This window comes from Solanum dulcamara, chromosome 6 (genome assembly GCF_947179165.1).
Source record: "Solanum dulcamara chromosome 6, daSolDulc1.2, whole genome shotgun sequence".
NCBI lineage: Eukaryota > Viridiplantae > Streptophyta > Magnoliopsida > Solanales > Solanaceae > Solanum > Solanum dulcamara.
The window spans coordinates 20209680-20216723 of record NC_077242.1 but is presented as its reverse complement, the minus strand read 5'-3'; the positions used below and the strand labels follow the sequence as shown (position 1 = coordinate 20216723).

The 7044-nt window shown below is 31.4% G+C and overlaps 1 pseudogene; it reads left to right on the top strand.

The window, feature by feature from the left end:
• The first annotated feature begins 2694 nt into the window (after window positions 1-2694).
• On the top strand, window positions 2695-7044 carry LOC129893344 (uncharacterized; annotated as a pseudogene).

Genomic DNA, 7044 nt, shown 5'->3' with positions numbered 1-7044 from the left:
ATGTCGGTCCAACTTTTAGTTGGAGAATTTCTGCAAATCAATCTCCAGAAGAAGCTGGTGGTGAGGTTAATTAAACTTTTCAAGCATTGCATGTGAAGAAAAAGGGCGGTAGAAGTAAGAAAAAAACCAATGAATTTGAGTTCTAAATATAAATCGAAAAGAAAATGAGTTGATGTTGCATTGGCATCTAAGATATTTGTTGACAGTGATGATGATTTTGAGGATTTACCTCCTCAATTTTAGTCAAAGAAAGTGAAACCTACAGTTGCTCAGGAGAAGAATCCAAAAATTCAAAATCGATTGTGCAAAAATACGGTTATACCGGAGAGTTTATATCTGGTATGTCATTCTACCAACACATTATTTAACTGACAGCATTTTCAATATGTTTATGTGTATTTTCTTAGTTTGTTGTTATTTTGAACTTGTGTGCTAGATGTTGAAGAAAAATTTGTGTATTTAATACTTTTATTATAGTCTAAATTTATTTGTTCAAGTTTATTATATCAGTGATTGTTGAGAGTTTTGACATGAATTGTTAGATCTTTTGTGTTGCAATTTGTTTATTTTTTAAATAAATAAATATAAATGAATTAAACTTTGAACTAAAATGTATTACACATACATTAAAGTTAAATTAGAAGAGAATAAGAGATGAATGAAATCTGTAGTTAATTGAAAAAAGTTTTCAATTATCTGTACACCACAAAAATGAATTAAACTTGAATGAAAATGTGTATTACACACATTAAAGTTGAATTAGAAGGGAATTAGAGACGAATGAAACATATAGCTAATGAAAAACGTTTTCAGTGATTTGTACACCACGAAAATGAATTAAACTTTGAACTAAAATGTGTATTACACACATATTAAAGTTGAATTAGAAGAGAATTAGAGACGGTAATCTTTAATTCTAATATGCAACCTAGGTTAGCATCTTCCTACTTATTGGAACAATCAATAATCTCATTCATCATCCTCCCATAAATCTAATATTTTTAGAACTAGCCACATGTAGACCAACAAAAACTGCAGGCAAAAATGAATCCAAAGAAGATTTCTTTACCATATTATTCTTCAAGCTTATTCTCTCTCACAACTATTAGTTTTTTAATGAGAATAATTTAATCTAAGCTAAGACTGCTTTCAAGAGTCTTCCATTATTAAAAGAGGAGTGAAAATGAAACAGTAATATCCCTTTTTTTAAAAAAAGCAAAGCAATCATTAAAGTTTAGTATGTTTGTGATGATGTGTTTTCCTTGAAACTTGAGGAGTACACATTGACAGTAGTTCATTTTTAAATGAAATATTTGATTTGCTTTTATTTTACATCGTAGCCATGTCTGTTTCTTTTCCTTTTTCCTTGATTGTTGAAGAAATCTTTAGATGTATAACTATTGCATGACTAGCTTCTTTTTATATATCTACACTCTACAGTATCTCTGTATGTTCACTTTAAATCAAGTGTAGTTTGATAAAATTCTGATTTATTGTCGAGTGCAGTTTCTCTATTTTGAAATCACTTCTTACGTTAGATTCATAATCCCTTAATCTTTTGTATTTATCTTATCTTATTGTTGAGCTTAAGACCAAAGGCAGATTTGACATCAATAAATAGATCTTCTAAGATCATTGTTTTGTATTATCAATTATTGTCATATAAAAGACATTCCAATATAAAAACAGTCATGGGTAGAATTTGCAATCTTCTGTTTTCTCTTGCAGTTTTCATTATGCTTCATTACCATTCTTCTTCACTAGCTAATATTAGCACTGATAAAGCTACTCTTCTTTTCTTGAAATCTCACATATCTTTTAAGTCCTATTTGAGGGTTCATGTTAAGATATAATTATCTATAGTGATAGATTGATATTATTTATATACAGGATCGTAAATTCTGGAGACATCCAGATACTTTGTATTCTTCAAGTAGGTGGTCGTCATATACTAATCATAATGTGATTGAGAAAATAAAACTTTCTTTATCTGAAAAACAGCTCGAGTAGTTTAGGAATACTTGTTTTGGTTACTTTCTTGACCTTCTGAAAGTGACCACACAACTCCAACTTATTCATTGCCTTATGAACAGGGAGTTAAAACACACACCAAATGATGTGTTTGTTGTTGAATTAAATGAGAAGATGCTGTTTTTCGGGCTTAGGGAATTTGGGTTAATTATAGGCTTAAATTGTGTTAGTGATGGTAGCTCTGTTAATGTTCCAGATTCTCCTTGTCGGTTGTTGAGCAATTATTTACCTAAACAAATTACTGTTCAAAAGAATCATCTACACAAGTTGTTTTTATCAAAAAAATTCATAGATGATAATTCTGCTGTTTCACTAGCTGTTTTGTTCTTTATTAATGATTTTTTATTCTCATATGAGAACAATGAATACCAAATTAGTAATAGAAATTTCTACCTTGTGGAAAGTGGACAATTCAATTCTTACCCGTGGAGTTTAGATGTCTACAAAAAGTTACTTGATAATGTGAGGCACAAGCTTAATTCAACCAATCAGTACTATAGATTAGGTGGATTGCATCTTGCTCTTCAAATTTGGATATTTGAGTGTTGTTATAGAGTCGATGAAGATTTAGCTCTTCGAATTTCTGATTCTATTTCAAGAATTTTGAGGTGGAAAATAGTTGCTGAAAGTCCTTGGCAAAACCATATTGAAAATGGCATCTTCATGCCTACGAAATGCAAGGTATCTATACAAAGTTAATACAATTTATGAAATATATACATATATATATATTATTTCAACTCAAGTTAATACATCTACTTTTTTTGTATTTTAATTTCAGATTGAGAATATAGTGGCGAGTGAAGATGAGGTATCTAAATTGAGGCTTCCTGAACCTCGTGATTACCATTCTGAAATCTTGAAATTGGAGCCGAAAGAATCAAAGCATAGTCTAGATATGTTGACCAGGGTGGTTATAGAGTTGAGAAAAGAACTTGTAAAGGTATAAGCTAACTTGCCTTTAGGCTTTATCTTTTTCAAAACTGTTATTCTAATATTTGTGTTATATTTGATTATATACTAGGCGAATGAAAATCACAAAGCTCTTGAAGAGAAGATAGACTTACAATCTATTCAAATGAAAGAATTTGTGATGAATTCCAACAAATAATTATTGAAGGATATTTCTTTGTTGTTTGCTAAGAGAGACATCAACAGTTCTTTTACTCAAAAAGCTAGGAAATCATCTAACAAAAAGGCTGGCGAGACATTTTTGGGTGGATTAGACTTCAATGAAGGTTCTTTTATGTTTTAACTACATCTATATTATCTTATTTTGCTTGCTGGCAGGGACTTAAGTTTATTTACTGTTTAGAGTTTTTACTTATCTAAGTTGTAGTTTAAGCTTGAATTTACTACTCACATGTTTTCACTTAGAAGAATGGTGAAATTTGACTATGAATATAAGTTGTTGCATGGTTTTAGCTGCTAGTGTTACTATTCATAATCATAGACCTTGGAACTGAATAGTGAATTGTGTGCTTGTATTCTCTGTGCTAATGTAGAGGAGTTCTTGAATTGGGTTAGCTTCATTTTTGCTGGTGGTAGCTCCTGAGTCTTTGCTCTTTTTTTGCCTTTTGCTTGATGGTTTTTGTATTTGCTTTATAATTGAGGTAAAGATTATTTTTGTCACATGTTTTCACTTAGAAGAATGGTGAACTTTGACTATAAATATAATTTGCTGCATGGTTTTAGCTGCTAGTGTTACTATTCATAATCATAGACCTTAGAACTGAATAGTGGACTGTGTGCTTGTATTCTCTGTGCTAATGTAGAGGAGTTATATATTTATGAATTAGACACGAATGAAAATTGTAGCTAATGAAAAGGCATTCAGTGATGTATTTCAGTAGTGTTATCAAACTGAAACCTACATTATGAATTAAACTTGAATGAAAAATAAATTAAACTTGAATGAAAAATAAATTACATACATATTAAAATTGAATTAGAATAGAATTAGACACGAATGAAAAGTGTAGCTAATGAAAAAACCTTCAGTGATCTATAGAAACACAAAAATGAACTACATACACACTAAAGTTGACTCTACCTCCCAAAGTAGGGGTAAGGTTTGCGAAGACTCTACCTTCCCCATATCTTCTTTGTGGGATTACACAGGGTATGTTGTTGTTGTATATGGTTTAGCTGCTAGTGTTACTATTCATAATCATAGGCATTGCAAAGCTGAATAGTGGATTGTGTGCTTGTATTATCTGTGCTAATGTGGATGAGTTCTTTTACCAAACTAAAATTGTTTGTGTGCTATAGTTTTCAAGTGACATTGACTAGCACTGTCATATATAGTTTAGCTTTAGTGATTTCCATACTCTAATGCAGTGTCTAGTTAATCGTCTTCCGTTTTACTCCATAAATTTGGTTAAAGTATCTTGAATAGAGAAATTAGATGTAAATGAGATGGAGGAGATTTTTCATTGTAACAAAGCTTGTTGTTTGAAGTTGGAGATTTTTAATATGTTAAAAATTCTTTGTTCCTATGATAATGGAAATGCTTATACTTATCGAATTCTATGTGTAACTTAGGATAAAGAGGAGTGGAAGTAAAAGTGGCTAGGTGTCATCCATTTCCCAAGTTTGGTAGTGAAATAAATTAGAGAATTGTAATAACAGCAGGATAGTTGGGTAATTGTCCATTTGGCTTTTTTAATCTTCCTTCTCCCTTACTCTCCTCAAGGAACCAAAAATGGCCTATTTTGCTTAGACTCTCCAAAAATATTGTCGCACCCATGTTGGATTTTCCAAAAATGCACTATTCTTGGAGAATCTAACACGCATCTAACTGTATTTTTAAAGAGTCCGAGCAACATAGAACATTATCTGCCAAAATTGATTAGTTTCCCACTTTTCCCCAAACTTTTATTCACATGTTTTTCTTGTAATATATTTTAATTACACACAGCATTTTCTCCTTGTGTTGATGCATCAAGACATGTGTCAAGAGGGCATGACACTCAAGTTGTAGAATCGGCTCAGCATGAAAAATCTCAAGTGTTTAAAGCTTCCGTTAAATTTGCTATTGTTGGAAATTCTGAAAGCAAAATTGGTAATGAAGGGTTTAATACAAATATAATACATATTTCATATACTTTCATTCAACTTTATTTAAATTGGTCATGTTATGTACAGATGAAGATGTTGCAGGAATTGCTATTGAACAAGTTTTATCTGAGGTTGTTGCTGATATAAATGGTATTAGTTTTATTTTGAAAGTTCAAATAAACCTCTTTGATCTCTAATTACTCTACCTGCTCCTCCCTTAATGCATTACTAAAAGATTTATTTTGTATATAGGAGAAGAGGCTGCTGATCTTAATTCAATTGAGGCGCAACCTAATAGTAGTGCAGTTAACAAAGGTGAACTAGATTGTGGTGCGTCTACTGATGTCGATGCGGAAAAGGGTTGTCAAAAAACTCCTCAAACGCTTGATGACTTTATATTGTGTGCTGAAGATCTTTCCCAGATCTGTAACATAGAAGTATCATATCTAAAAAAGAAAGCCACTGTGGAGGAAAACAAAAAGAAAAAGGCAGCCACTATTGAGGAAAACAAAAAGAAAAAGAAAGCAGTTGTTGATGAAAATAAAAAGAAAGCGACACCGAGGAAGCGTGCATGGAAAAAAATTCCAGGAAAGTCAATTAAATCTCCTTATATAGAGCATTTTGAATCTGGAGGGACTTTATGTGTAACACGTCAAATATTTGAGATAAAACATCCCTTTTCACTTATAATTGGAGTAGATGATGAATCTGATTTGATAGATTCATTCACTTTGTAGCTTTATACGGGTACAAAATAAAGGTAATTTATTTATGTTTGTTGTTTTATATGTCAAAATATTTCTTTAGTTTAAATGAGTTAACTGACTGAAAATTTCATTTTTTTATGCTTTAAAGGGGAAAGAAACTGTATCCAGATACTGTTAATGTCCTCAAGCCAGCATTTGAATTAGGTGTTTGCAATGTACAAGCAAAAGAATGGTTTTTCAAATTGGCACATTCTGATCAAGCATGGAATGATGAAGTTAGTTATGTAAACTCCAGTTGAACACTCTCATTTTTCTGAATCAACTTCTTCTCCCATTTTTCTAGACAAGCTTTAATGAGCTCATTAAATTGACTGACACTTGCTACAGATTTGAAGTATTATCTGACACTTGACATCATTTTAAATCTATTGCAGCATCTTGACGTCATTTTTTATTATATTAGAAAGAAAGGGAAGTATGATACCAACAATAATATTTGATTTTCAACTACTGATTGTCTATTTAAGACAAAGATTGCTCAATCTTATTTTCAACTTTATGAAGATCATGAAAATAAGAAGAAATTTGGAATGAAAACTTCAGATGCTATTGCTGAGTATATATGCGGACGCCATTTGTTGGCAAGCACCCTATGGGACAAAGTGGATTATGTTCTCTTTCCAGTAAATATTAAAGAGGGTTATCATTGGATTTTTGTTGTGTTTGATATTTTATGAAAGGTGTTTGAAGGTGTATGATTCATTTTCGGCTAGAGCGGGGTGAATTTTCTTACACAAAACGCTGCTGGAATGATTTCATCGGTTTTACCATACTACTTGAGTATAGTCAAGTTCTATGATAAGCGTCCTAAATTGAAGAAATCACCTAAATACAATGGAAAAAATGAGTTTGAGCCCATTGAATGTAAGTTCATAACTGAAGGGATTCCAAGACAACAAGAAGATTCATTGTAAGTTTAATTGTTTATCAAATAAATACTATCTTTTGTATTGGTCTTATTAAACTCAATAGTATTTTTATAATTATTTTATATTTTAAATTTTGTAGGGACTGTGGAGTTTTTGTGGATGCATTTTCGGAGTTAGTGAGCAATGGCCAGGATATTGCAAATCAACAACTAAGTGCAGACAGTCTCCGAAAGAGGTTTGGGGCTCTACTGTGGGAATATGCAGTGAAGAAGCAAAAGAGTAACCTTCAAAGTGAAGACGAAAGACCACATAAATAA